Source organism: Zootermopsis nevadensis, unplaced genomic scaffold (genome assembly GCF_977971745.1).
Source record: "Zootermopsis nevadensis isolate Lab colony 2312 unplaced genomic scaffold, Znev_1.0 Znev_ptg000024l, whole genome shotgun sequence".
In the NCBI taxonomy this organism is placed as follows: Eukaryota; Metazoa; Arthropoda; class Insecta; order Blattodea; family Termopsidae; genus Zootermopsis; species Zootermopsis nevadensis.
This window is the reverse complement of record NW_028259156.1, coordinates 17,109,847-17,137,532: the sequence shown is the minus strand read 5'-3', so window position 1 is coordinate 17,137,532 and position 27,686 is coordinate 17,109,847. Positions and strand designations below refer to the sequence as shown.

The following is a 27,686-nucleotide window of genomic DNA, read 5'->3' as shown; positions in this document are numbered from 1 at the left end:
ATTATTATTATTATTATTAAGTGTTCTGTCTTACGACAGGTCCATTGCTCTGCCCAAAAAGAGCTCTCCAGTTGTCCCTATTCTCGGCTTCTCGCTTTAATTCCTGGAACGTCATCTTCTTTCCTTGTTTAAGGTCGTCGGTTAGCTGTATCAATCTTCTTCCTAGTCCTCTCTTTCCTTCAACCTGGCCTTCGGTGATATCACTCATTAATCCATTCCTTCTCATAATATGTCCCAGCCAGTTAGCTTTCCTTCGTGTAATCGCCTGCAGAATGCTTCTTTGCTCGTTGAATCTTAGTGAACTTACCGATAGGACAAATACTCAGATATAAGTCGTTGAATAAGTGATTAAATAAGATATGTAATTTTTATTTTATTTAATGTTTCCTGCATTAGCTCAAATTTATGCCGTATTCCCTAGGTTTTGATATATTCCGTAGAATTCATATAATTGAGCTCACAGATAATAATTTTTCTCTTCTAAAAAGTGACTAAATATGGGTCACTCTCGTGTTCCTCTTCGACTTTCGCTCTGGACTTGAATACAAATGCTTGGTGTAGTGTCAAGGCGGGAATCCAGTCATTTGAGGTATCCTACTGCGTGACGTATTGAAATTAAGAGACGACACAGCTGTGACGCGGCTACTTGCCACTGTGTCGCCGTCTATTTGAACGTCGCCGAGCCAATCAGACAGAAACTAGTCTTCCTGACTTTTCGCTTTTACCCTTTGTGGCTACTGATCAGAAGGAAATAATAGGTTTGGAGAGGAGGTAAAATTTTAAGTATTGTAAAATCATGGTACAGTCCTAAACCTTGTAAAATTTGGTGGGTGTAGTTTGTATTTGTTGCTGTGTTTCTGGGTTTTGGCGTGTTGTGGAATCGTAGGTGAGTAGATGACAAAATTTTTGTAACGATAGTTAAATGTAAGCAGCGAGATCGGATATCTATTTGCCCTGTACCAACTTGTTTTCCGACGAGCCATTTCTCAGAAATCTACTTGAAGTTAACCTAACGCAGGGTGCTTAAAACATAATTAATATCATGTTCATCAGCATTTTTTAATCCTCCCCAAAATTAAATTGTATCATACATTTTGAATAAGCAGAAAATATACTAACTAAAATATGTTTGTGTAGATGATAAAGTTCATTTAGACACGTTTCTACTGCAGCGTGGAAGTAAAATAAGTGATGGAAAAGCTTAAAACTTGCAGCAATACTGAGTCAAAAAAGACAGTTTCGAAAATATGTTATTAATTGAATTCATAAGGACGCTCTGAAAATAAGGTCCGTACGTGAAGCGAACTATATTTCTGTGTAAATTATGTCGATAAACACTGTGTTGTAAGTCTCGTGCCGAATTTGAGAGGTCGCCCGGAGACACCTGGAGACAAAAGAGCTGAAATTTTAATTATGATGTACCTTCATAAAACTTTGATCGCCCATCTCATCTTCTCGGTAAACTGTGAAGTCATTTACTCTTTCTCGCGTCACTGTTTTTGTCATGGTTCTGGTTTCATCCAGGTATTTAAGTGGTAAGTCGAAGCGAAACTAATCAGACTTCTCTTTGTTTGCTGGTGGTTATCGTGAACTCAACACAGATGCACAGAATGACTCAGAATTTTCTGATGTAGCTTCAGCATCAACATCATTATAGATTAGCATACGTGGACTGTTTCAGGTCTGGCCATTTTAGACAGAAGAAATCAGAAATTGACATATTCTTAGGGGTTTGTGGCGTTTTACCAAATGTTAGAATGTAGCATTTTGTGCAGTGTTACCCAAAGTAGGAATCTGGTACATCATGGGGCCGTTAATCTTTCTTCGGGGGTCTGTTCCTGTAATTAAAATACATATTGATAAAGAAGGCAATATCAAATTATAAACAGGCAGTTTAATAAGTAAAGAACTTTGTGGTTATCCAAAGGTTTGTTACTAATTGTTACTAAAATTGCTCAACCACAGTTTAATTTACTTTGAAACGCTGTGGGCCTCAGACGTTTTCTTCACACGAAGTAAACTGACCAAAGGGGGTGCTGAAAGTGACCGTTGTTCATTATTTTTTTTTTGCAGAATAACTCTACCGAAATCATGTAATTGTTTACTTATGACACTCTTACGAGTATAGGATGTCTGTAGTGCTGTAAAAAGGGCTTACGTTAATGGACCTCTCAGTGAATGAAAGGGTACATTGAACCCACAAAGCGTGCGATAATAAGAAATATTAGTGTGTTTCTCGTTGCTTGCAGAGACCGAACTGAGTGTCACTTTTCCGTCAAGGAATTGTATCGTAGAACTAATTATTAACAAGTTTTTCGCATTTAATTGTGAAGTTCAACTGTAAGGAGTTCATCTTGCTCCAAGGGTTCTTCATCACTCCGATATGTGTGGAAGCTAATTTTCCAATCTGTTTTTTTTTATTAATTGGCGACTTTACAGTTGTTACGTGGTGATACTTTCTCAAGGAAGGGCATGTATAGAACCTGTTTTAATCTAAATAAAACACGATACTCAGAGAGAGAGAGAGGGGGGGGTGGTAATGTACATGCGACGTACATTTAGCGCGTTTCATTATCCCCGTCAAATTTTCTCGTTGAATTGTGCAGGGTCATTTTTGAAAGATTTATAGTTTTTCATCTAGTAAAGAAATATTCCACTTTTACGGGAACCTAAGCTTCAGGATCATGTTTATTAGACCCTGTACTGTTCCACTGTAATCCACATTACACTTCACAGGCTAGTATTCTAAGATTCATTTTAATATTATTCTACTATACATTCTTAGATCTTTCAAGTTTTCTTTTCCCCTGAGAATCAGCGTGCATTTCTCAGTATTCCCACTGATTGCTACGTATCCAGTCCATCTGACCCTGCTTGACTGCCAAATACGGAATTCAATAAAAATACGAAATGAATAATTAAGTTACTTTTGGGTAACGCTATTAAATAGGCTAATTTGAGTTTAGACGAGGCGTTATATTGCGTAACCATTTAAAGTCTAGTGGTAACTATATGCACCAGCTGCTTTAACACTCACTAATTCAGCATTTTGTATTTATGCGTTTCGTTTTATTCTCGTTGTAAGCAGGATTAACAAGTTGGTCTTTGTAACGGCGGTGCTGTTTTCTTTGCGGTACGGACTGAATTCTTAAATATTATTTAGATGACCTTGGCTTTAGAGGGTTATTTAATGAACATTACCAATAATCTGTGGTAAATAAATCATTGTATTTTGTCTCTTGAACTTGTTCTGGGCATTGTTTTTCTTACGTCTAGTCCGTGATTCAGCTGAATTGTGATATTTGCTTTTGTTTGGCTAGGATTATTGCCTAAATAGTCTACAAGAGACTAAACGTTAATACGGGGCATCTGGATAAAGAGAAGAAACCTTGAGGCATAAATGTTAAACTCACATAGACATTATAATATATATTGAACCTATTAGGTCCAATTCTTAGGAACCCATAAATGGTCCACACCATAACCGGCTGTTCCTAATGTTTTATTTCCAGAAACTACAGTATTTGTCATAGTAGGCCCTATTGTACCAGCGATATTGTATCTTAGTCAGCCATCAATCGTTTCTATTATGAAACGCGCTAGACATAAATTTGCGTGCTCCCACTTGTTCATGCTAGTTCAAAGGTTCACAAGTTTCCTGTAACATGGTGACCTCTACAGCCTTCATCGTGTACTTACACGGGCTTCCATGTTTGTATTTTCTGTGGTTTTTGTTCGCATACCACTTCTTTTTGTTCCTGCTTTGAAGGCGATGCTTGTGGATATAGCTTAAGAATGATACTTTCAAATTAGAGGAGAAATTGCCTCGTTATAATAGATATTTACTTCTTCTTGAATGTTGCCTTCCCAGAACGAACAGAATGAAAGGCTTGGAACCAATTCAATTCGCCTGAACAAAAATTGAAAGAAATATTTCACTTCCCTGCTGTTTTGTGTCTGTTTATTGAATTAGTTGAAAATTAAAGAAAATTACTTAACAAAGAACTTCAAAATATAGATTATAGCCTGCTGGCTATTTCGTATGGTTAAGGTAATCAAGGTCACTTGAAACACCTAGAAGCTGTGAGGATAACATTAGAATGGATCATGGGAGGACAGCAGACGGATGGCTGAAGCTCAGGGTCATGTTCAGTGACGGGCTTTGAAGCCTGAGCTACTCTGAATAATATTTAAGAATTTAGTCCGTAAAAAGTAAAGTAAAGTTTGTCCCACTATACGCCATGTAGGCGTTTGGGGTGAGTGGAGGTATAGCTCCTCTCTTCCTTGACCCCGGCACTAGATTGGGGTGAGTGGTCAGCATCACGCCCCGGCCGGATTTACCCCCGGGAAAGGATCCCGGTACCCATTGTAGAGGAGGCTGGGTGGGCCCCAGAGCCAGTCTGGACGCAGAGGCTAGAGGAAAAATCCTCTGCCCCCGTCGGGGATCGAACCCCGGTCGTCCAGCCCGTAGCTAGTCACTATACTGAGAGAGAGAGAGAGAGAAGAGAGAAAGTGGGGGGAGTAGCGATAGGCACTACTGTTATAAATGGGGGAGGGGTATAAAGTTGGTTGTGGGCTACGAAGGTTCCCAGGCAGTGCCCGCTCGTCCTTCTGGTATGAATAAGTTTAGTGAGGACAGGGGATTTAGGAGACAGGATGGGGTAAGAAATAGGGTAGGGGGGAGTAGTGACTGCGCTATCCCGGCTCATAAGAATTTAGTCCGTACCGCAAAGAAAACACAACATTTCACCGTTAAATTGATCAGCTGGCTATCGCTGCTTTCAGAGAGAATCATACGAAATCCACATCTTCGCTTCATAAATCCATTTATTTTAGTCGATATTGGTCCTGACCCGGACCTGAAAAGTGTGAATCGTCTTATGACGGCTGTGTTCTGGGTTGTTGCACCATGTTGTCTGGTAGATGTTTACCGGCGTTTCAGAGGTCCTTGCTGCGTCCATCGTCAGACGATAATTTAAACGCAGCGCTAATTACTGTGCTGTGAGGCAACGTGTGTGCAGTCTAACGTGCAGGGGTTCCAGTCATAGGAAGTAGTGTTATTAATACAAGTAGACGTGTTCATTACCTCCATAGCGTAACTGTAATGACACATTTTCGAAATTTATTAGAAATTAAATTGGCAAAATATCTTAAGACCTGACAGTTACTTGGATGTTTAAGAAAGTACTTTCATTGTACCGAGCCCGTGTGTTCATTGCCGTATCCAAAAAATCTAATAAATAAAAAATGCGTGGCTCTGTACAATATCGATTGGACTACTTCTAGGATAAGGGATAACTTCGGAGAACTAGGCGTGTGTGGGAAGATAATATTAAAAATGTTCTTGGAAGAATGACGAGCTTTGATGTACACGGTAATGAGCATTCAGTTTCTATAAAAGCAGGGAATTTCTTTATTAACTTAAAATAATATAAGTTTTCAAGATTTTTTTCTGTGCCATGGGATTGTTTGCTCAGTAATCACATGTGATTATGTGAAATTAAGAAAGAGGAAAGTTATTTTGTAAGGCATGAGTGTGTTTTTGAATATGACGTATCAGGGAATTTTGCCTTTGTGTAAAACGAGGTATTGTGTCTGAACGCATTATTGTTGCGGAAGCCCTTGGTATCAAGCACATTAATTGCTTTAACAGTGCTTGAATATGTAATTAGCGGGTGCAATGCGCGAAGAATGGAATATGTTAATTAACTGGTTAATAAATAAGAAATGAGCGGTAAGTGTAATAACTTAAGTACAATAAGCTAGTTGATTAACAGATGACCGATAAGTGAATACTAATGTTAAGAAATTAATTGATAATAGAACAATGATCTTTTTAGTAGTACTGAAATCCAAGATTCATTGCTGCGACAACACAAACCTTATATCTCATCTCATCATGATTCAATTTGTGGCAGTATTCTGGAACAGTTGTCCGCCATTTTTTGTCCGATCTTTCTCGATCACTGTACGTAACGTACTCATCTATTTGAACAAAAAGTGACGCTTGAAGTCTGCACAGCGTCGTTCAATAACCAACATACCGGACATTAGGTGCTTTCGCAATGTCTTATTGATGTAAATTTAAGGCTTGTATAAGATTTTCAGAACTAATACCTCATTTCCCATGGTATTCGTTTATTACTGGTACTGAGCTGTTGTGTTAAACCTAGTGACACCTCGTATATACAGCGTAGCCATAAATAATTTATTTGAAGTTTGTTAAATATTTACCATGTCGAGAAATATTTCAAGTAAACTTTGTACATCGTGCAGATATTTATGTTTTGTACCTGTATACAATTTTTCACGAGACGTTACTTAAAGAAATATCAACAAAATTTGATGTGAGCTTTGTACATAAGTAACTTCATGGAGCAGAAAATATGAGAAGGTAATCCTTCAGTTACTATAGAAATTTCCCGTCTTTTATGGAACGCAGATATTTATTATTGTGTTTACAAGTACCAGCTACCAAACCTTACCCTGAATCCATTCCCAAATCTCACATCCCACCTTCCTAAGATCTGCTTTAATATTATTCGCTCTAGGTCTCTAAAGTGATCATTTTCCTTCAGGTGTTCCGTCTAAAAGTATATTTTTCTTACCTCAGCTATGCGTGCTACATGCCTTGTTCGTACAATCCTAATTGAATTCATAATCCTAATAATAAACAGTACTAATTATGAAGCTCCTCATTGTGTGATTATTTTCGTCCCAATGTTAATTCTTTCTTAAATTAAAACATTTTCCTAAGCTCTTATTTTTGAGTCTTATAAATCCTGTATTAGAAAGAATATTTCACTATTGGAATAACATTCTATTATTCGAACTGAACGTCTTGGTCGAATTGTTAGCACTGCTACTTCGTATTTGGGAGATCCCTGGATAAAATTTCGGTATGGAGGCCTTCTATGCAGACAAATGCCGGAATAATACCCTAAATTAGGCCACGAACCCTTCCTTCCACATTGATTCCAATTTGTTGTTCACTACTCGACGCTGTCTGAGCTACTGAACAAGCGTCATTAAATAAATTATAAATAAATAAATATTCGAACGAGGTTTAATCACAATTTGTTCAGTAATTCTGAAGTTGAGGCGTTCCGACAGATGGATAAACAGAAAGGACTCGACATCGTGCGTTCATTTTATGCACGCCGTGTTTATACCGCAAAGTCAAACAAATCTGTAGAATGTAAATATCGACGCGACCGGAGAAGCAGTCGAAGTAAAGCGAGCGTGGTACACAGCACTCGAATTTGTTACGGCTGGCAGGCAGGTGGAATGCTGGCGTCCATCACCCGCTTTTTCTCCTTACAAACATCAGACTGGGTTTTTTGAAAGCATCAAACAATTTTTTCTTTTATTCCCAGAAAACAAAAGCTGTATTCATACAAAAGTAACAGCTGTTCGTGATGAAGAGTATCTCGGGTGAGTGACGGAATGGAAGAAGGACAGTTGGATGTCGCGTTGACAGAACGAGGGAGTCTGTTGTTCGACTCCAACCGTAGATCCTGCCCCAATGTTTAATTTATTGCCCTGTGTTCCTTAACGACACTGTATCAGTTGCTGAGGGTACGTGAGGCATAAGGGCTGTGTAGTGGACCTTAGTCTTTTCCGTCTCCCCCCCCCCCCCCAACACATTTAACTTCAGATCCTTCAAAATCTCTACGAATCATCTAGAAAAAATTATTTCGTGGTAAATTATCGGTAATTTTTATTTGTGTATTTATTTAAAGGAGCTCAGTGATAATTCTGTATCGATTACATTAAACTAGTCAGGGAATAATCGGTTTTGTGTAGCCGTAAGATTCTCTACAGTGTTCACAAGAACCTGATCCCTGTCATGAGCCAGATGAATCCAATCTGCGCCCTCACGTCCTATTCCTCCAAGATTCAGTTTAATGCTGCTATTTTAACTGCTGGTTAGGTTTTCAAACTGGACTTTCTCTTCTGTTCATTGCATGCTGCAGGACCTGCCCATCTCACGCCTCGTTATGTAACCCTAACATTTGTTGAAAAGTAGGCTCAAGTCGTTCGTCTCAAAATCTTGAATTACAAAGCAGTGATGGTGCACACCTTGAAGCCTGCACTCTTTAATCTCAGAAATCACTTAAATCGAGGTGCATAAAGCAGCTCAGCTTAAAGAAACGTTATTTTCGTTCATGAGGGCCTACGAGCTGTTAACATAACTGAATCTCCGGTCCTTGATCGCGCGCCACAATCTGACTCAGTGGCCGGAGGCTGCGTGGACCACCAGGTGATGACAATGCGAGCTCATTACCACTGGCTAGATTTCTCTTTGAATTATGGCTTAACAGAGTGAGAGCCGGAATTGTCACCTGCTGAAGACAATCAAGCTGCTCCTGACTCCATTTTTTAAAAAGGATTTTTTGTGTCTCGTAATATGTAGTCCACAGCTTTAGATGAACTTTTACATCTGCGTGCCTGGGTCATGTTCTTATCTGTAGAATGCTGTTTGTTTTCCATTTTAGAAACTAATTTCTTATTTATGATGTTGTTCTGGGCTTTGGAGCCACGTCGGTAGTTTCTCTGAAACTTATTGCCTCCGTCTTCATAGCTAAAGTGGCGATGTTGGGCATTTGAGGAATTTGTGTACGGTTGGAGGAAGGGGGGCATTTTTGTTGTCCTCTGATCTTCTTTTCCGGTTTTTAAAGTAGTTTCTTTCCAAAAGGTTCGCAAACCATGATTTTATAACCACTCATTTTCTTCTAAACAGAGCAACTTATTCAGCCCACCGTCAATTCGTTCATATATAACACTGATGTTGTATTACCATTGTCGTGTGTTAAGACCATGGATGCAGGTTACCATTTCGGTGCCTTCTGAATTTGGAATAGGCCTACAACAGGTTTTGGTAACCAGGCAACAGTTGTTACTTGCTACTGGCACTCCCAACAATTTCTTGCTGGAAAAAATGTCGCTTGGTTTTATGGGAACCGGCTATAAAATATACGATGTGACAAAAATTTAATATACACACTCATTTCCCGCACGTTCTGGTGGTACAGTCACACACAAAATATTCTGTTTTATCCTAATAAAAGTGACGTACCCGAAGGATTCAAGATACTGATTGGCGGGGTTCTCATTGTAAGAAACAAAGACAGTGTGGAATTACGAGCATCCGTAAGGTTTAATTTAGTGCATAAATGTGGACCAATGAAAAGCTCAATGTGTCAAGTCCTGTAAGTTTCAAATTGAAAATTAACAAAAGGATTAACTTCTTCTGTATCTCATTGAGCGAGATTTAAGTATTCTAACAAATGGTTTATTAATTTGCAGGACTTAGTCTATACCGCATTTTTGCTATCATTATCTTCTGAATAAGGACTCTGCTCCTTGGATTTGATTATATATCATTTTTTATACCATGATTCTTTTTTTCTATCAAAATTGAAATTTGATTTGAGCTTCGTTGAAAGATCGGTTTAATCTAAAAATGAATTTGGTAACATGGAAAACCGGAAATCGTTAGTGATTTATGAACATGTGCATTTGGTAGTATTTTATGTTATTAATGAAAATGAGTTATATATTTTTCTAGCTTAAATAGACGTACGGTCTGGAATATTTTAAATAAAAACTGGAGAGTATTTTTCCTACTTTCATGTTGATCAGATTTATTCAGAATTAAGGTAACTTCACATCATTCATTTGGAGAACAGGAGACTGAATTGAAAATGATATTTAATCTCTAATCTCATCTCTGACTCTAAAACTCAGTGTGGGTGTTGGCCGTCTCTTTTTGAGGTCACTTAATCTATTTAGCCATTTGTTAGGAGTCCCCGTCGCAAGGCCTCTACCTGTACACAGGACAGCACAACGCAGAAAGACACGGATAAACATCCATGCCTTGAGTGGGATTCGAACCCAAGTCTCAGACCGAACGGCCACTGTGACCGGCCGAGATTCAATCAAGGGACTTCTAAATGCGAGTTACTGGCTCGGTCGCTTTCACCACGTTTACCCAGTATCCTGTACCCTCCTGTTTACATTTGTACCTCATGTGTGTGCTCATTATTTTTATACCAGTAACTGCTGCTTCTAATGTAATGTTTTACTGTGGTCACATTCTTATTGCTGTTTGGGTACCGGTTTGCAAATCATTCCAACTGTTGGCTCTATGAAGTCGTATAAAGGAGTTTGACAAATTTTCATATACCAGTGGAAGCAGCGCGTTTAATCATGGCATGTAAGCATTTTATAGGCTTTTCTTTAAGAATACAGGTTCGTTTTTTTTAATCACAAGAGGTTCCTGAAACATGTTACTTAAAACGAGATTTGTTCTGCAGCAGAGAACAAGATATATAATTCTGTATTGTAGATAAAGTTTGCTCGTTGACAGGAAACTGAATTTGTCGTCTTTTCTGTCACAAAACAAAAAATATACATTTGAAAGGTAGGGGAGGATATGACTTGAGTGTTGTTATTTAATTTAATTGTTTCATCTGCAGAGGTTATAGAGTGTTAAATGTGATGAGAAAATCGTCATTGAATATCAGTTGGTAGACATGTGGAAAGAGGCGACTGTGCCTTATTTTGGGGTATTAATCGAAACGTACATGAAGAGAGTGAAGAAGGACACTGTAGGCTCAGTTAGATTCGCAGGAGAGAGACTGTACTTCATCTCTTTCTTACCAGATCTTCTTATTAAGCCTAATTAGTAGTAACAAATATTTTAATGCAACCCTTACTATTTTTGTGACATGTAATTAAAGACCATTCTCTTTACGACGATGCAGTCTTTGTGATTAGGCTGTACGTGAAAACTGTGACGTGGAATTGGAAATGTGAGGCTCAATTCGATAATTGTCACTTTGTAGTTAGTTACTTTTCTTCAAACACCCGTCATTACGAGCTTAAGTTTTGTGTCGCAGAACCCAGCATTTTGTCTCACCCATTTACCATCAAGTTAGAGATCGCTGAGTTGAAGAAGAGACAACTGCCTCACATCAAAATGATCTGATGTACATTTTCGAAATCAGATCTACATTGCTTCTGACGAAATTTAATTTGACTGTAGCGTATACTTAATAGGCCATTACAAAGCAGTGTATCATCTGACAACCGGGTTGCATATCACAACTACACGATATTAATACATGAGACGTGTTTAGGTTCCTTTGTTTAACGATGGTTTATCAACTGAATAAAGTGTGAGACTTCGAATGGCTATCACTATGTATGATAAGTGGGATTTGAGGTTCTCACGGCAGTGAGTACCAAGATGGCTATCTTCTTGGATGTTGCGCCGTGTAGTCTGGTATAAATCCACCCACGTGTCAGATCATTGTTCTGATGGTGGTAAAAGGAAGCACCAGTGAAGGTTCAGTCAATTTTCACCAGACTATACGCCGCAGTGTCCCAGAAGATTGCTGTTCTCCGCCACAGAGATCTAAAATTATGGATTCTGTATAATCGGAAACACGAAAAATTTATTCAGTTAACAGAAGCTTAGATCACTTGTAACAGGTTTGCTCCTGATAATAAAACTTGGTCAGAGCCATAACAGAATAAATAAACGGAAATAAATGGCCTTGCTTGGGTAAGCAAACTGGACAAGAGACTAAATTATTCAGCAGAAAAATGTAGCAGTGGCCTATATAGCCCATAATTTAGACGAATTTTCGTTACCAATGACATTCATAGCAGATAAAGTGTCACACTGCTATTCGCCTATATAATACCGAAAATGTTGTTTATAAGCGTGGTGTATTAATGTCGCGGACTGATATTAGGGAGGTACACGGTTCGGTTCTGTACTAGGATATCGGTTATTCAGGCAAACAGGCAAATTATCTGAGTGGATGGTAGCTTGAAAGAAGACCAGCCGCCTTAATAAATAAGTCCATGGAGCCAAGTTCTATTTGAGTAAACAATTTTCTTTCATTTTTCAAGAATTTCTGCCTTTTATAAAACGAGGAGGTTCGTTAGCATGTTCACAAACGAGCCCTCCGTCCTAAACCTAACCTGAAACAATTGAATCCAGTCTACAACTTCATAACATATTTATTTAAGATACATTTTTAATATTATCCTTTCGTCAAATCCTATATCTCCGAAGTAGTATATTCTTGTCAGGTTTATCTATAAAAGTTGTCTACGTTATCTTCCTCATGCGTGCTACATATTTCGACCAATTAATTTTCCTTGGGTTCATTACTCCAGTAATATTGGTGAAGCCACTCTGTCCTAGCAAGAAGGGCTTTAACTTGGTCCCGGCCCTAGGGTCCAGCTCCCGCCATTTTGCGGCACTGATCGTGGGGACACACTGTAGGGGACATTGCAATGCTTGGCACGATGAACATAATTCCACGTCTTACAATAATACAAGAATGTCTTGATCATCAGTTATTATCACCTCGTGGTGTGGTTATATCTGCTGACATTCTCCGCGCTTATAAAATTTATGGATGACTCTATCCAGGTCTCTCAACGAATACAAATAAGAACTGGATTCAACAAGGGATTAAGTTACTCTTTATTTCCACCAGGTTGCACTTAGAATATAAGAATGACGTGCGCTGTTTTCACGGCAAATAAAACGAACATTTAACCCTATTAAACCGAATGTATTATTTAATATTAATTTTTAAGAATTTAGTCCATATCGCAAAGAAGACACAACACTTATCATTATGAAGTCCAGCTTAACGAATATTAGCTTCTTAAGAAGGTTACCTGATAACACTGGGATTTTGAGAACAAGGTGACGAAACTTTGGGCTCCAATAAACGCCTTGAATTCCTGGACCATCTGAGCGACTATTTGCTTCTGAAGAAGGGAGTTACTCCGGATAGGGACGAGTATCGGGTTCAAACATCGGGAACAATGAAGTTGGGGCATTCTTGAGTTGATTCGAAGTTATCCAAAAACGCCTTGACTAATGAGTTTTTTTGGTTACACTGGATTTGTCGCGTTTGCCCGACTAACGCCATGCAGATGAAAACTGACAACTTGAGTCATTTTTACACTGATAAAAAGAGGAACCCAGGTTCCGAGCTCTCAGGGGGGCAAGCTTACATGCGCATACTTGACTGCGTGGCATACATCATTGAGCCAGGTTGTCCCCCGACACTCTCCATTACTGTTCCAGAGGCGAAAACCGAGGACAGAAACTTTTTTTCCGCTCGCGGTATCACGAATTTAAACACCTCTGTACAGTCGTTGCGACATAAATGTGGGTACTGTTATTGTAGGGTAATATATGTAAAATGTCTTCAGGACCAGTGCGCGTGATATTTTGCAAGTGGTCCCGGGTTCAGCATCTTGCCAGTCTCATAAACGCCGTGGTGGAGTGACTGGCACTCTTGCCCTGAACTTCTGACGTCTCTAGTTCAAATCTTAGCCTCGATTCGGCTACCCTGACAGAGATTTTCCGTTGTTTTCCTCAGTCTATGACTGAAATTCGTTAAATTAGACCACAGCGATTTCCTTTCACATTTACCCCAGTTGAATCAATGAAAATAATTTGTGATATTGTTCAATATTATGTGTGTATTTATGTTAGCTTTAAGCCACTAGATTTGTACTTGTGATGTATGAACACGATAGTTAATCTGATGACCAAATTGCAAATGACAGATTTGAAAATGGTGTATATTACACAGCATAGTGGATGAGATGGGCGCGGCATGTAGCGCGCATTAAGTATTATTTCTGTAACTTTCAAGCCGATGTCATTCAATGCTATTGGTTATAAAATTTTTAACATTTCCACAGTGACTTATAAAGGCTCAATGTTTCATATTTTATAAAATTATTCCATCCAGGTTTCTGTTGAAAGGGTTGAGTCAGTGTTCTAGCAGGAATGAAAGATATTCTTGTTAAACAGCCGAATAATGTAGGAGGTAGATAATGTATTCATACATAGTAACAACGCAACAACTAGGCTAGTTATTTTTTACAAGTGTGTAAATTTGTTCAAACATCCGGAAAGCGTGGCACTTTGATTTTTTTCGGTCAGTACTTCCTGTAACATAAGTTATTTTATTTCAAGTTGTACCAATCTTGTGCACCATAATTGGAAGTTGTAGAATATAAAGTTTCATCTGCTACATTTTTAAGCACCTTGTGTCAGCACGTGTTACTGCTAACTTGATAACTGTGATATTTTGAAAAGGAACGTTACGTTTCGGAAGCTGGATCTGCTTCCGTTTTCAGGTTGAAAGGTGGGAAGAAGGGAATTTTTAGTTATACAATTATTTTTTTATTATGTGAATCCAGTCGAAGCGTTACGGCGTATTTTTTAAATTATATGCATATTGTATATCGCGGTGTTTGTTGGCGTATATAAAAAAATACGTTATTGTTTTTATCATAACTTCTCATCTGAACATTTTTGTACATTTTCTAGGAATGTGTAAAATTATTTCTCTACGTAACAATAATTCAGCGGCGAATCTCAAAAATCACATTAGGTTCTGGGTGTAGATTCGGACCCGGGACTTTTCATATACGACACAGAAATGCCAACTAGTGTTAAAATACGTCTTATCAACGCTCCAACTTGTTAAATACATACGCTATGAATGTTTTAAACAAGTACAAAATAATTATCGAGGCTGATTTTTACTTCCTGAAACGTGTCCGGCCGGAAGTATTAAGAATCTTTCTGGAACGACTTCATTTTATACCTGCAGTAAACTCTAACTGATCGCCGTAACATCGGATTAAATCTGCATCTGGCAGCTGAAACAAATGAGCAGCTGTTCTAGTCACACGATTTAACGTCTTTATTATTTAACATAGGCCTCTTCGTTCCGCATATTGATTAAACAAATTTCAATTCCTTCAGTTATATTTTGTTTTCTTCCGTTCTTCCCAAAATATTTCATTACTTGGTTGTTGAAACAGTTTCATATGTTATATTTCGTACACATGTTTTCTTTCTTTTCTATAATTATGCCATCTAAACTGAATTTACTTTATAGCAAACTTTTTAAAAGTATAGTCGGTAGAAACTGAACATCTTTGATATACGTTTCCTAATTTCGTGTACGACAATTATCGTGTCAGTCCGAGTTTATTTGTTTGGATCTTCATGAGAAAATATGTAACCCAATTGTATATGTAATAACCAGTGAAGAATTCCCAATGTTATCCACTGGGAGAATTATTTCGTTTCTTCATTCAATATCAGCTTTATTCCTTCTCTTGTATCCCTTACCTTCATCTCCTCTAGATCTTTCTAAAAGCTGCCTAATAGTATCAGTTCTTGTGAAGTATAACGTTTTGCAATGTAATGTCATTACTGAGAAACTGTTCAGTCATGCATAACACATACATAAATCGTAAATAATATAACATATAAAGAGACAATTGAATAAACATTTTCTTGGATATTATCCATCGTCTAGTAAATATAAAACGTAAAACGACGTTTCGGAGTTGGGACTAATCCCTATCTCCGGAGATAGGGATTAGCTTTATCTAGTGGGCCCAACTGTGTATGAACCTGAAGACGGAGATAGAGTCCCATCTCCGAAACGTCGTTTTACGTTTTATATTTACTAGACGATGGATAATATCCAAGAAAATTTTTATTCAACTGACTCTTCACCATCGTCAAGAAGTTTTAGATTTGGCTCCTACATCCAGAGATATATTTATGAAAATTGTTGGCATTTATTCCGAAAACAAAGTGAAACCCATAAACGCACTATGTGACATAGAAACCGAGTTACTGAACGTTAAAGCATGTGGTACATATAGTTACCACTATCCTATAAGTTTTTAACTTTGGACGTCTAACCTATCACTTCTTAAAATGTGTAATACAAACGGCGAATGGTTCTGATACTCGTTAAATAAAACCGCTGACTGAGTTATTGACTGGCTCTCCAAATATTTTCATGTGATGCACCTTGTGTTTTGACAGAGCAAGTTTTCAGTGATGTATATACTTGGTAGTGATAATGTGTCGAGTGTCAGTATCTGATGGCGGTACGAAATATTGAGATACCGATGACACACATCTATGTGTTATGTTAAACGTTCTGTTTATCGGTGAGTTATAAATGGTCTATTGAAGGTATGTTAATGTATTTCCGCCAGTGACCGATCATTTCAGATAACGTTATTATACATCGTATTTGTATTATAATAATTAATTCCTTGCATAATATACTGACATTTGGACAATATTTTATCTGTGAAGGTCTGCAAAGCGGCACAAGTGAAAAATGTATTTCATCAAAATTGATACGTCTTACCACACACATTTTTGTCGATGGGAATTCCTGACCTTTCACGGCAAGAAGGGCACAAATAGTTGGAATTGTATTTTGAAAATGAATTAAAAACTAATAGGCGTAGTGCTATGTAATGCAACGGCCAATTTTCTTGCAGAAGCTGACCGATGTTTCAGAGATGCTTACTGCCTCCAGCATCAGGGTAATGCTCGCAGTAAGAATTCAGCCCTGAAGATGGAGACAATATATTTCTCCGAAACGTTGGCACCTATCGATGATAATACAGGAGAACATCATCGTACCTTATTGTTGGTCATCATCTTAAATCAAATAAAGTCCAGTTCCATACACCCTATCTTTACGATCAATTTTAATATTATATTCCCGTCATCTTTTTGTCTTCCAAGTGATCTATTCTCTTTTCCGCTTTCCTACTAGCATTCTGTACATTTTTAATATTTCCCATGAGTTCTACCCATCTTATCCTCTTTGACTTGATCATCCCATCATTTGATGAGCAGCGCAAATGACGCTATCAGTCATTCATTTTCCTCCATCCCCCTTTTTCTCTGTGTCCTGTGACAAGTTCCTTCTATACTGTGGTAATTATATGCCACATTTTGGGGCCACACAGATAAACCCACCTGTTCGTTGTCTCTTCGACTGAATTTTATTCAGAGTATATAAAATACGAATAGGATGAAATATTGAGAGAAAATGTGTCTTATTTACATTTGTAATGAAAAGTTGATTGCCATAATTTGCATAATATAACTTATTTCATTATACGCTGTTTCTTTAAGGTATTAATTACGTTCCCGCAACCGAAAAATTTCCGCCTCTCTTATTAACGTATCCTTTCAGCACATGCGTCTTATTACAATGACTCGGTTAGCATTTTTTTCTCCTTACGCTTCTCTTTTTAGAGACCCTTTCACCCAGTTAAACCTTATTAAATTGTGCCACATCTGCCCCGTGTCGTGGTCTATATGAAGTTTAAATAAAAAAGACCTAATGTATCTTTTCTTTATTAATTTCAAATGCATTACGTAATCGCGTGAAAGATCTAGAAACGGAGAGGGGGCGGTGGAATTTGACAGGTTGCACCAAACAAATTTTTATATGGAATACATTACTGAGAGTACTGCCACCTGGTAGCAGTGTAGTAAACACATTTTATGGAACGTAATTAGCTGCTTCCTATCTCTTTTATCTTCACTGCTGTGCTAGTTAAGTGATATGAATCTACGTCATACTCAAATGACACAGGTAGTTCTTATGCGTTATATGATTGATATGGTTCTCTGCATGTTCGTAAACTTGGCTGTCTTTAATGGTACGACGTTCGCTTGTTTTAGGTGATACAAAGTGAAAAATAGTTTACAATTCTTTTGCTGGATTTAGATATCACTAATTATTTAAATACGCTTTCTTGGTTTTGTAATGTAGAGAATGAACAGGTACTTGGACACGCATGAGAAATGTAAAGTTTGTGATTCATTTAAGTGTAAGAACTTAATTCGAAATAATAAATATGGCTGGATGGTTGCATCTATTGGGTATCATAAAGAGACTCTTTTGGTTACATTATTACTCACAAAGTTATATTTATGGCTTAGGCCAATCTGTAAAATCACTCTTAAGTTGTGTGAATACAAAGAACTGTTGGTGAATGTAGTAATATCTATTTTTTATGAATGTGACGCACTCAGAAATGAAGAGGTGAAAAATGAGGTTAATATGTCAGGGATGGAATCAAAATGATATGAAGTATGTGATAAGGTTAAAGAGCCCGGTGCACGTATGGAGCATCCATTGGAAGGACGTGAATGCGACGCTCAAAGTGACGGATGGACCTCGATTTATCTCGAGCCTTCAAACCGCGTGCAGAAACGGCGTAGGTGCTTGTAACGACGTCGTATGGGTGCTTTATTCATTTGATTGCTTTCCAATGCTTTTAGTGCAAGTTTCGCTTCACTTATGTCAACAAGAACTCCGGGTAATCTACCCCTTACGTACAAATATTATCCTCGGCACTTTTGTTCATCCCTTAGAGCCTGAGAAGTGTAGTATCCTGATCTAGAAGTAAAATCGTGCTGAAATGCAGTGTCATTAATTCCAAAATCAATCCCACCTCCCTGCTAAGATTTGTTATTAATCTGCCGATGTTCTGTTATAAAGTAAAACATTTCTTTTGTATTCCTCCAGTCTTAGTGGTCTGGCCGCGCATTACAAACCAAAAAGGAGCATTCTCCTTTCAGCCAGACGCCAACAAAAGAGCTCTGAAAATAATAGATAATGTAATTTTCTTCACGTTAGATGCTGTTCGGTGTATATGATTATTTACGAAGCGCACAGGAAGAACGCATTAGAGCATTTCTTGTACGACGGATGCATTTGTGTTATGTGTATTTTATTGCCGTCTAGATATCTCGAGATATGCTATTGTCTTTCAGTAACAACTTGTTCCAGTTTGTAAGGCGTTTTCAGTGGTTAGGTAACTTTTTGTACCTACCCATATCTCTACAGTGGTGCGTTTTAATAACAGTTTATCATTGTATTGATTGCGTATTAAGAAAAAAAGCGTCACTGCAGATGGTGATGTTAGAACTGTATTCCTCAAAAACCCGTGTTAGACAAACCCAGTCTTCGGTATGTATGATATAATAAATGACTATTTCATTTTCGACGTATTTACAGTTCTGTGTGACACGTATGGCGTTTTTTGTCAATAAATATAATATGTATCTGACGTCATGAGGCAAAGTTCTTCTTGGGAAATTAATAGTTGCTGAGCCATTTAAAAACTTCGCAATTTAGGGAACTAAAAGGTTCATTTCCGTGTTTTGCACGATATCGCGACTGGACACAATTTGGAGTCCCTTAAATCCAGCTCCACATATTAAGACCTCTATTCATTAAGATTAATTTTAATTCTGTTGTCCGCCTAGAGTTATGTGCACAAAAGTAGCGAAGGCTTCAAACAACTAATAGCAAAGAGAGAGACGGGTGCCTTATACCTGCTGTCGAGAACCTTACGCCAAGAAACTGTACTGTATTAGGTATGCCCCCACACTCGGCAATAAACAGAGGTAGTGACTACGTCTTCTTATCCCAGAAATTTCATCTCCTGTGTCATCTAACCGTTCTGTTCTCTTGGCCTGTTAAAACCGACGTTTCGTATGCATTTTCAGTTTTCTCCATGCGTGCTACGTTCATTGCCCGTTTCATCTCACTAGGTTAATCGCCTTAGCTGTTAGATATAACACACAGAGCTCTACAAATAGTGTAAATTTTACATAACTTGGCAGAAATCAGTTGCGGTATCTCAGTTTTGTTGTGTAAATCTGGTCATAGTCCGCTCTTGCGCCACGTAGTGTTGTGATATATGAGGCATCAAGTAGCTGTGGGATCAGCCAGTGACTGATAGCAGGTAATGAACGACCTCACCCTGCAGGAATGTCAATTGCCACAGACTGCTAGGGTGGGCCACAGTCCCCTGTTTCTCGAAGAATCTAGAATCAGACTATCCTGTTTCCAAATTCGTTACCTTTATCGATATAAGGAACCTTCTTACGCCAAGGGACATTCGTGGATCTCCGTCAGGATGTGCAATTATCCTACAAACTTGAAATATAAATCTGGTGTCGTCTAGGAGGTTCAATTGGCAGAGTGTGAGAAATGCCAGCATCAGTTTCACACTGTGCATCTAGAATTTCACAAACAAGAAACTGGACGCCGAATGTTGTAGGAATAATTATTACACACGACAAAGATAAGTAGAACCAGGAAAGTTAGTAATTATATCACTCGGAACTTCTGTTCAGGATATACTCGGTTTGAATCTCCTTCGAGAAAAAGTAGGAAGCAAAATGTGTGTGTCATTTCCGTATTCATGTGCGTTTGGTTTTTGAAACGGATAACGTTTCAGTTTGAGTGTAATTACTTCTGTAGTGTAAATGTTATTTGGTGGATGTGACTGAAATTTGAATACTTCACTGTCACTTCTGAAGGGTTACAGTCATTTATATCTTCTGAAGGAAGTGAACTCGTAAGCAATATATGGTTTCAGTAAACTTGAAGGTTTAAAGATGGCGTTTGTAGATCTGAAAATCAACATAAAAACACCAAATTTTCGGCACTGTTGCATACCTATCGACGAATCTTCAATGGTTTTCTTACCACATATTTTCAGTTATAAAATACCACCAATTTAATCTTTCAAGTTATATTCTTCCCATACATAACAAGATAAATGTGTTTAGCAATGAGCTTTTATTTCTATTTATGTCTGTTATATGCAAGTTAATAAAAATGTTAAGACTTAAAACGTACCAAAGATTTTTCTATCCTGATTTTTTAATGATCGAGGGACGAATGAGCTTGCTTAATAAATCGGTCATAAGAGAGTTATAAAACCTGACCCTTTAATATAATGAAGACGAGACTGTATGTAAGGATTGACAAATATATTATTACATTTATCTCTTCCAACTTAAGCCCGTAAAACGAAGGAATCTTTAAGAGGCATTCAAGAAACTCACTAAGGAGAGATATAAAAAATAAAAAATTACTGCTTTGCTTATTGGGTTGTATGACTAATAAAGAAAGTCATATAATCTTAAGTGTGTTCATTGGAAACGCAATATGGGAAATAAATACAGGGAATGGTTTTACCCTGAAGCCGATTTTACATTAGAACATCGTAAAGAAACTTTTCTACTTACTTAGCAGCTAAACAGACAGAAGAGGTGAACTGTTCGCGTCATGCTGTTTTATTTAGGATTTAGGATCAAATATACCAAAGTCCTACTAATAAAATTTATTGTAATATATTGTGGACGTTTTTCAAAATATATTTGATATACACGTTGTTTTGAGAGCTGGTTTTAATTACGTCTTCACGTAATTGGCTGCCGTTACGGTGCCAGCTAATTTACTGTATTGAGATTAATGGCAACGGTTGGAGTCGAACCAAGTTAGCTAACCTACGAAACAATCTAATGAGACTAATCCTAGAGGTTGGTGATGAAGATGATATATCCTTGTTAATATGCCTGATTGTTCTGCGTATCGCATAAAAATAAATCTAAATAAGTCAAAATGCAATATGTAGTCTACAAGGCATGTAATTAGGCACAGAATACTGAAGCCAGATGTATGAAGGCGCGTTGTTACCAGACGCTCTATAAGAGCACTACTTTCTCCCTTAACTGCACATATTGAAGACTATTTGCCCATAAAACTCACCTGCCTTATCTAAACATCTGCCGACCGGACTGCGGTATGCTAATAGGTCACTGTTAACATCATCAGCATTTTGCGCAAGGAGAGGTCGCCCCAAGAACTTTGCAGCCTGAGGTTATATTGTAAAAAATAGTGACTTCTGGTGAGTTTAATCCTTATTCCAACCTGCTGATGGACAGAGCAAGGTGATTTCTGTGGTAGGCCTACATAGACCCAGCTTAATTAATTTTTAAGTAAATTTCTTCAGAAGTTGGTAACTACTAGTCTGATCAATAAATTCACTGTTTTCATAGAACACGACGTACAGGCTAACAGGATATCTCGATTAACCCTCTCACTGCTACTTTTATAGCCACTCATTTCCTCATGATTATCAGCCACCAAAGATGGGTTTAAAACCATTTCCTGCTCCATACTCTATTTTGAACGTCTCCTCTTTAGTCTACGAAATTATCTTTTTCATGTAGGAAGGTGCATGCGACGAATATTTAGCTTTACGTGCTAAGAAATGGTTCGGCTTTTTCTTGTACGCGTCAAATGAATCCAGCCCAGAAAACCATTGCTACTGAGCGAGATCTTAGTGTGCGACATGGAAAGGGTTAGACGCTCATTTCAATGGCTTCGTGCAAGGAACGCATGAAACTAAAGCCAGCAGTTCCTTGACGACAATACTCGGGAGAAGTGATAAAAAGCCCCTACCCCGAAACTGTTCCTCACTGAAAACAACTGAGGGTATTTGATTCATGTGGAATTCTGAGCTATTGGATTTTGTTGAAAGCCGTTCTGGGAACTGACAATAATGTAGTGATAATATCGGCTGCGAGATGCAAGTCAGTGCTTGGCTATTATACCTCCAGTGTATTACCGACTCAGCAGGGAGTACCAACATGGCGGCACTGCGTGGGCAACACTGGCACAACAGACAATCGCTTGATATTATATAAAAATATCGTCATTTGGCCTACGCGGAATTTTAATACGTTTTATCTGGCTGACATATTTTTGTATGCTGCTTAAATACGTAAATTTAAAGTGTACAGAACTCTATTGTTTTACATTGGCATGAAAGACAGTTTGAGAGTGTTTGAGAACAGGGTGTTACGGAAAATATTTGGACCTAAGAGGGAGGTGAAGGGTGCATAATGAAGGCCTTCATATTCTGTAGCTGCTCTTCACCACATATTATTAGGATGATCAGATCAAGAATCATCAGATGGGTAGGTCATGTAACATGGGGGGCGGGGAGGCAAAGAGATTGCATACAAAATATTTATTTGAAACACGGAATGGAAGAGAGCATTCGAAAAATCTAGACGTAGATGAGAGGATAAAATTAAAGTGTGGAATTTGATGGTGTGGGCTCTTTTGAACACAGTAATGAACCTTTTGTTTCCATAAAAGTCGGTAAATTTCTTAATTAGCTGAGCACTCTGCTACATTTAATTATCATTATCATACCAAGAATGAACATTGTATTACTACGCCGATCCTCGAAAGATGGACATTCCTGTATTTTTACAAAATTCAAGAGCAGGGTTTCACATCCTTGGCGGGAATTTAACTTCTGTTTATTGACTGATTAACTAATTGGTTTCTGAAGAATACTGCATAATGTACCAGCTGTTCAGTTTTAGCGTTCCCCGTCGTAATAAACGTTGGTGGTACGCTAGTCCAAAAGGAACTGCATGCAAGTTAATTTGGCCCTCAGCAACTTTGCAATGCATAACCCAGAATCTCGTCACTGTGAATTGTAACTTAGATCCTTTTCGTATAAACTGAATAGAAGCAGGACCGAACAGTGATACCAACCAAGAAAATTAACCATATGTGTTATAATCTATTTTGATAATACAGGCGCTGACACAATACGCTCTTCAAAGGCTTCCGTAACCACGCATTCCCTGTCAAAAAGGTCTTCATGTTTGGCTATGTGTCTTCTTCCTTTTCTGTGTCCTTCATTTCATCATTCATATTTATCGCTGTCTTACTTACACTGCAGTGTAATCAGAAAGAGGTGAGCTACTTCATGTAGCAGAGTCTTTCTTGAGAAGCTAGTAGTCGCTACGCTAGTCAAAGAAATCTTCTGCTTTTTATGGAACTAGTGTTCACAAGAATCTGTCATTAGTTTTTGTTCTGAGTCACATTTTATCATTTTCCTTGTAAGGTCTATTTTAATATTATCTTATCATCTAAGCTTGACCGCCACGGTGGTCTAGCGGTTAGAACGCTGGCCTTGTAATCCTGGGGTCTCGGGTTCGATTCCCGGCGGTGCCCGAATTTATAACTTGTGTTGGGCAAGGCCGTGGTCTAGGCAACACGGAGTTTTCCTCCGTGGCATCCCAACAATTACTCCATTCACACACAGAAGAAGGCAATGGCAAACCACTTCTGGATCATCTGCCAAGAACGTATATGAACAGGTCCCAGTCCGAGAAAAGGATGGAAGGATCCTGTTCATATGGACCTGTCGTCAGACAGAACACTAAATAAAATAATAATAAATCATCTAAGCTTAGATCTGTCAATGTTGTGTTCCGTGTACGGATGAAACAAGACGGAAGTGACATGTGAAGTCCGCAGCATCCGACAGACAGGTGGAGCATGCATCTGGACACATGTCGGTCTACTTTCACTAGCACTTTGCGGTTACATCTTGCTGAGAATGCCCCCAGCACTCTGGACTCCTGAACGGGTCAGTGTGTCTGTCTCCCACACCTGTCAGAAATACCACATGTCGTCCCTGCTTCCGTGCTTCCGTGCATGTGCATCACTGGTGCTACAATTCAGTATAGTTGAACAGCCCACATGAAACACATCAGTGTGTAAATTACTGTACGACTCGCAAAAATGTTTATCCTTTACTAGTAAAATTCGTACTAAGAATTTTGATTCTTGCTTTGTTAATCCATTAAATCCGAATGGTATGTATATTTACCAGATGCTTCAATAGCCAGTACCTCTTCATTGCTTATTTATGTGTTTCCCATGATTATTATCAGCAGCGATCATTTCCTTAAACAGCGTCAACCTGTTGATCCTAGTAATGGTAAAGTTTTTTTATTCCTTTTTGCCTTACGGACTGAGTTCTTAAATATTATTTAGACGAAATTTGGCTCCATAAGGTCAGTGATTCCGTTTTAATAATTATCGTTTCATACTGAGGTTCTTTATATTTCACGCAAATGTCTATAAAATTTCCATCACTTTGAACAGTTTCCTGAGTCTTTGACGGGAAATCAGTAGCTGTAATTAACGATATTATTAATCGTTATCTCTTGGATTTCAGCCATTTATTTTATTTATTTATTTAGTGTTCTGTCTGACGACAGGTCCATATGAACAGGATCCTTCCATCCTTTTCTCGGACTGGGACCTGTTCATATACGTTCTTGGCAGATGATCCGGAAGTGGTTTGCCATTGCCTTCTTCTGTGTGTGAATGGAGTAATTGTTGGGATGCCACGGAGGAAAACTCCGTGTTGCCTAGACCACGGCCTTGCCCAACACAAGTTATAAATTCGGGCACCGCCGGGAATCGAACCCGAGACCCCTGGATTACAAGGCCAGCATTCTAACCGCTAGACCACAATTTAAATTCACTTTCAAACACAAGGTTTTACTACATCCTGAAAATAAGGTATTTCTCATATTCCATCCGTACAGATAACAAAAATGTTAATTTTCATATAAAAGATCTTTTTGCCGTGGTTTTTGTCGGAGGTAAACGTCTGAGCAGTTTTCAGATTTTGGGAAGAAGAATCAGATTTGCGACAGACATTTTGAAAACCGTGGTGTGGTGACGACATAGCTGTTTTATTTTACAGATGTTTCTGTTTATTTGTGTCTCTTAATCTTGCACAGAATCGAAATTTTGTTTTTATTCTGTGGACGCATGTTAGGAGTTCTAAAACCGATTATCGACTACTCGCACGCAGCATTTTCTCAGAATAGAAATATGATAACAAAATACATGAAAACATCGTAATCAAAGCCACTACAATAGATTTACCAGAACACAATTATCTATCTTCTTTTCTTACTTTTTGCCCCTAGTATGCTTCAATGGACAGAGGAAAATCGAAAATAAAAGTAGCTCATAAAAAGATGGCTGAGTGTAGAGTTCCATAATTAATCATCGAACCACAGAATTGAAAAATTAATCAAAGTGTAACAAGACAGGTGCCCTTAATGAACATTCGACACTGCGCATGCTCGTAACCAAACCTAACTAATGTTCTTCAGCCGCAGCTAAAAGCGACAACGTTATGCCCCAGTTGGCTGCCCTGAGCAAACGCCACGTTGAAATATGATAATCTTCATGAAATGATTTCTTATCTTGTATTTAGTGACATTAATGGTTTAGATATACAACACTATTTTTTTTTTGTGTGTTTGCGAGTTTAGATATTTGTTCTAAGGAATAGGAAGTGAAGGGTTAATAGATAGAAATACGTAATTAACTTCACACTTTTTACTCTTCGCATAATATTAGTTGGATCACAGATTCGTGTAAAATAAGATTGATGCGAAACGCATACATAATTTTAGTTTGAAAATCTCAACGGAAGATACAAACTTGGGAGACCTAGATGTAGATGTCAAATGGTCAGTAGTTCTGTTTCGTAATCTGGGGTCCCCGTGTTCAAATATCAGCGTGGTCTTTCATTCGGCAGTTACGTTCGTTAATCATATTTCTGGAGAAGCTATCTTTAAGATGTAAGACTTGAGGTTCTCACAGCGGTGAGTATGAAGATATCCGTCTTCTGGGTTATTGCGCTGTGTAGTCTGGTCGATGTTAACCAACGTTTCAGAGGTCATAATCGCCCTGATGACGGAGGCAGTATGACCTCTGAAACGTTGGTTAACATCGACCAGACTACACAGCACAACAACCCAGAAGACAGAAATCTTCATACTCATCGCCCTGATGACGGAGGCAGTATGACCTCTGAAACGTTGGTTAACATCGACCAGACTACACAGCACAACAACCCAGAAGACAGAAATCTTCATACTCATCGCCCTGATGACGGAGGCAGTATGACCTCTGAAACGTTGGTTAACATCGACCAGACTACACAGCACAACAACCCAGAAGACAGAAATCTTCATACTCATCGCCCTGATGACGGAGGCAGTATGACCTCTGAAACGTTGGTTAACATCGACCAGACTACACAGCGCAACAACCCAGAAGACAGAAATCTTCATACTCATCGCCCTGATGATGGAGGCAGTATGACCTCTGAAACGTTGGTTAACATCGACCATACTACACAGCGCAATAACCCAGAAGACGGATATCTCTATCTTTAAGATATTGAGGATTACTACGAATTTGCGGACAGCTGATAGGAGGTAGTCTCACAGATTTTGGATTATTGAGTCTATAATAGTGGGTTTAAGTCTCTTGGCTCTATGCTTTGATTAGTAAATGTTTCAAATTTCTCGATTTTTACCTCGACAAAGAAGAACGGAAAATCATCACGAAATATGGAACTTAGACTGGCTTGTGTGTCTACAAGGCAGGTCAGTTATGATCTGTAATAGGTCAAACTGAAGGACATGTATTGCATTAGTTTGGCTTACAAGTGGTTTTATACGGATGGTATCTCATCACCTGACAATTACGTATATTTCCATGGTGAAGAAAATAAGAAATAAAAAATTAGAATCAGAGGAAAAGAGAGAGAAATAAGATAAATATAAGACATAAAAGGATTCCAAAAAACTTTCAAGAACATTACAAATATAGCAGTTCATTCATATTATGAGACATGGATTTGAAAGAGGATAATATGTATTGTGTCGTGAAGGATGGATTTAGACGAGGTAATTTTCAGTAGCCTTCGATTCAAAGTTACATTTTATTTGTTGGTCGATTTCAAATAAATACTAAAAATAAAAAGAACTGCAAGTAAAATCGATTCATTCTGTATTCAATTGTTCGGCAGAGGAATGCGAAGGAATAAAGCCGTTCACAAATACAAGTAGTTCAGGGCCGAGAGACTCCGGATCAGCCTTAGTGCTAGCCACCCACTGACCTTTATCGTCGAACAGAAGTGTTTAATGGATACACTTACAGACAGCTTGCAGGTTGGCTTTCACGGTGAAATAGAAGCAGCCGTATTTGAAATCGCGCTTTATCCAACAGCGCATAAAAACCAGGTCGTTTTAAGCCAGGCAAAGGCGTACCATTAACACGGAATAACAGCCCAAA

The 27,686-nt window shown here is 38.3% G+C and overlaps 2 long non-coding RNA genes across 4 annotated transcripts in view; one reads left to right on the top strand and one right to left on the bottom strand.

Annotated features, from left to right (window-relative positions):
• The window catches only part of LOC110832028 (uncharacterized), a 226,817-nt gene that overhangs the window by 6,245 nt on the left and 192,886 nt on the right, over window positions 1-27,686 (top strand). The window lies entirely within an intron of this gene.
• LOC147872822 (uncharacterized) overlaps window positions 1,041-27,686 on the bottom strand; it is a 42,073-nt gene continuing 15,427 nt past the window's right edge. The window contains exon 2 of the long non-coding RNA XR_015537018.1: window positions 1,041-1,838. This is a non-coding gene — a long non-coding RNA (uncharacterized LOC147872822). The remainder of the gene's footprint in view (window positions 1,839-27,686) is intronic.